Genomic DNA, 4,428 nt, shown 5'->3' on the forward strand with positions numbered 1-4,428 from the left:
TAGATGAATTTACTCACTTTTTCAATTTGTCCTTTCAGGGAGATATATACTGTTTTTGCCATTTCTGCTTTCTACCTCCTCTGGCAACTCAAAGGGAGCAGTTTTGCATTTTTTGGATGCAGGACCAAGAAAAGTACACGCAAATTTCATGGACAATATGTAATTTTTAATAATATGAACCACACCCGTTTCAAACAGTTGAGTGTCGCTGTCCACTGGAGCCATAAAGGTTCTCTCAACATTAGTGAGGGCACTGATGGTGGTCGTTTAGAAAGACCCAATCTTAACTTTATCTGTGGACACTTCATGTTTTTGTGCGGCGGTTTGTGCGGTTGTCCACTCAGATGAGCCGGGTGAAAGCAGGTCGGCTGTACGGTTGGCTTGCAACAGACATTCTGGAGGGTGACAGAAAATAAACATTGACTCAATAAGCATTGATAATACCAATTACCTTTTTTAAACCTTAGTGCGCTGACAATAAGCCTACATTAATATTAACCCCCTGAGGTCGGCTGTATCGCCGGCGATACCAGCTCGCTTTTTTTTTATTAGTGTAAAAGAAACTCATAAATACTCTGTTGACTTTGATTTTCCATAGGAGTTTCATACATCAATCGATTCTGTTAAATGTGTATTATTTTTGTGTATACTCACAATAAAAACAAAGTGTTGTGCTTTTTGCCAAATAAAGAAAAATAAACACGAAGCGAGTTCTGCCTTCTCTCTGCCAGTGAAGTCCATTCTGAAACGCGTCCGAAAATTAACAATAACTCAGCGAATACTCAGTCAAACAGACATACAGACAGACAGGCATGACGCTTGAATTCTCTTCTTTTAAATGAAGTCATTTATATAAAAAAACAATTATTCTCATCTTGTGAAATCTGTATTAAAAGAGAGCGATTCCAGTCGAGCTCATCTCATCTCATTACGTTATAATCGGCCCCGCCCACGGAGAGCGCGCGCTATTCAAACGCAAATGGCTGAGGCAATCCTGTGAACGCCCCCATCAGCTCGAGAAAACACACACGTTTATTTAGATCATTGTTTACACCGTCTTGCAGCGCTGTGAGGAATAATACTAATCGAAAATGTCCCTCAGAAGTGCGGGTATATCGAGGAGCGAGCTGAGGAATACAAGTAAGTTTTTTCCTTCTCACGTGAATTTCTTCACGTGGGTTTCTGTTTATGAATGAATAAACGGCACAGATGCGCGCTATTTACCACAGCTGGCAAAGACAGTTTCAATTTAAATCGCGTGTGTGAATGAATCAGTGGCGTAGGCAGAAATTGTATTTTGGGCGGGCCATTGAAAAAGTGAGTGGGCCTATAGTTTTTCTTAGAAAAAAAATGACTTAAATAATAATTAAACCTTAGAGAGTAGAAAAAGAATAGACAAACTGCAAAAAACAGTTTTTTTATTTTTATTTATTTATTTATTTATTTAGAAAAACAGGGACAGCGTACAATAAACATTAACCTCAAGGGGAGAGATGCATAGTACCAGGTTTTAGCTCAAGAGCTAATTTCCACCCGTAGTCCCTGGGACACCTTTATTTTGCAATATTCGGCAAAGACAATAACAAAACACTGTCTAATCATCAAGTTCAACCAACAGAGCTCAATAAAGGCTGGACAAACCACTAGACAATAACCTGTCTATTTTATTCAGGTTAGTCAGCAGTGCAAAGACAGTTCACCCGAAAATAAAGTAGGCTAAAAGTAAACGAAATTCAAATAATGAAAACTCTCAGCAGAGCACGGTTTGAAATAAATAACAACACACTCCCTAATTTCTGTTAAATCAACCATATACAATGCAATCAGACAATGCAATTAAGCTTTTGTGCCAAAAAAAATAGCAACTACAAAAAATAAAACCAAGAAAACTGTCCAAACCACTTTGATGAGAAGCTCCTTGATTTTCTATTCTTGACAGTGCAGGGAAATACCTTCAGATTGGGTTGTGAAGGTGGTTCATCAATTGCAGTTAGATCGGCGGGTAAACCCGCGTCAGGCTGACCGGGAGAGAGCACTGGCACTGCCGCCAGGGAGAGAGCGGCGGCCGCCACCAGCGCCTGACTAGCCTTCTTGTGGGTTAATGAGTCTGAAGAACTGGGCTGGGTAGACTCGGCAGATGGCGTGTCTTCTTCCTCAACTCTTAAAAAAAAAACAAAAAAAAAAAACATTAAAGAAACTTGTTTAGCCATTATTGTGGCGATATACATTGGCTAAAGGCCGCCAGAGCCCGCCGCTCAGAGAGTCTTCCTGTCGCCCTAGCAACCATAGGCTTTCTACAACTTGCTTCAACAATTCCATTTTATTCGGAAAACAAATTAAACACACACACCAGTCAACAATAAATCAGGTTTATATTAATATATTTTCTTAAATACATTTGAATAATAAAAATAAACTAAAAATGTATTTTGATCAAACTTGCCTGGGCGGGCCAGCGAGTAATGTGGGCGGGCCAGTGCCGCCCTGGCCCATTACTGGCTACGCGCCTGGAATGAATGATGATGTTTTAGCAAACTGCATTGCTATACTGAGATAAGTAAACATCGACTGAATGTTGAAATAAAATGTAGGCTATTTGTATAAGCAACGTATTAAACTGCAAATTAACAATATGCCCTAATATTTCATGAAAACAACGTTACAGTCAGACGAAATATGAAAGACAACATTTTGTTTAGTAGATTTGGGTACAGTTTTTACTGTAGAATATACTGCCACATCAAATAAGCTTTTGTTTAGCCATTTCTATATATAAAATACGATTTTTGTCAAAAATAAAGTCATCAACTAAGATGTTAGCTGTTCCAATGTTGGTTATATTCAAACTAATGAATACATAGATAAAATGTAGGGCCTATAATCTTTTTTTTTTTACAAAGAAAGAGTACACTTGAAATATTGTTGAAATTGTAATTATTGTTGTAATTGTAACCATTTTAATAAAATAGCAAAACATATTTACAAGATAGATGTAAGCAAAATCTTAAATGGTCAATATAAGTCTTCTTCTAAATATATCTTTTGTCCTTTCATTGTGGCTCAGTCAGTGTCACACCTGAGTGAATGGCTCATCATTATGCAGAGTGGGTGTATTCTAAGGTGTAAACCACTCCTCGTTCACGCCCCCTCGCATATTGGCTTTCCAAGCAAAACCTGTTTTACATCAATTTAAATCAATGTATGGTTTTATGTGAACGATAAAGCAAGACTATTTTCACATAATTTTGAAGAAAAAACTATAGGCGACGACATCCATAAGTCAAAAGTCTTATTGCCACATATTTAGTATGTGTTTTGTGGTCTTATTTCAAAAATTTTAATTTTTAGTTTTTTCGATAACCACGCATAAACATTATTCTCTCAAAAATGAAAACATGTACATACATGTGGCTCACATATTATTGTAGTCCTGTTTGTGCTATATAGAGTGAATTTACACCTTTGCCATTAATATGTTTATAAGCAACTGAAAAAAGCACAAATGTCAGGGCATGTCAGAACACCCCCAGGGCCCAAAAAAACGCTCAGACTCCAGAGGGTTAACCATACAAACTACAAATTAATAAAACTAGAAAAATAAAACTGTGAAAACAGTGAAAAGACTGTTAATAATGTTTTATTTCTTTTTTTTATTATTATTAGGGTGGCCCGATTATGATTTTCTATTGCTGATAACAATTTTTTTCAAGCAAATTGGCCAATTCCGATAGCCGATTTTTCCCTTTAAGCAAATTTATTTGTTGTTTATTTGCTCTATAACATCTGTTGCCAGCCATTTGAAATGTAATCATGATGCAAACAAAGAGGCTACACACATGTAGCATGATAATTAATTTTTTATTTAAATTAGATTGTATAATTTCAAGATTTAAAGCAAAAACAAAATGGTCTGACTTTTGTTTTGTGAAATTATGCTAGAAGACACCTGCACAAAACAAAAACAGCAGACGGACTGAATGAAAACGCAAATTCACTTTCTGTCAGTAGGTGGCGCTTGGAAATCGCAAGTGTCTTAAATGTGAGTGTAAATGCAATGAAGAAAATGTTTAATTTAAATTACAATTTTGCCACAGTTTTTGCATGAACATGTTAAACATATCTAATCATTTCTGTAATACATTTTTATTTAAATTTTGCAACTTATAAAGTGTTAAAATATGTATTCAATTTACATATTAAAACTATTGTATGAAATGGCAAATGTAAATTATATAATTGAATTTTCATTTTCATTTTGCACCAAACGTTGCACAAATGTATGGGGAAATTTAAATTTAAATACAGAAATGCATTGCCATTTTACATATTGCATTTCAAATTGAATATTGCTACCCATAAGCTTCCATACACATGGTACCGGTTACTTGTTACTTGTTACAGTACAGATTGGAGGTTGACCAATCACAG

At 35.8% G+C, this 4,428-nt stretch overlaps 1 long non-coding RNA gene across 1 annotated transcript; it reads right to left on the reverse strand.

Moving 5' to 3' along the window:
- Positions 1 to 1,401: 1,401 nt before the first annotated feature.
- On the reverse strand, positions 1,402 to 2,523 carry LOC309510300. Its single transcript, XR_014210297.1, has 2 exons — positions 2,444 to 2,523; positions 1,402 to 2,160 (listed from the first exon to the last, which is right to left on the reverse strand). It is a non-coding gene; the product is annotated as an uncharacterized lncRNA (long non-coding RNA).
- Between the last annotated feature and the right edge of the window lie 1,905 nt (positions 2,524 to 4,428).

Source organism: Leuciscus leuciscus, assembly GCF_965113295.1.
Source record: "Leuciscus leuciscus genome assembly, contig: SUPER_11_unloc_9, whole genome shotgun sequence".
NCBI classification, from domain to species: Eukaryota; Metazoa; Chordata; class Actinopteri; order Cypriniformes; family Leuciscidae; genus Leuciscus; species Leuciscus leuciscus.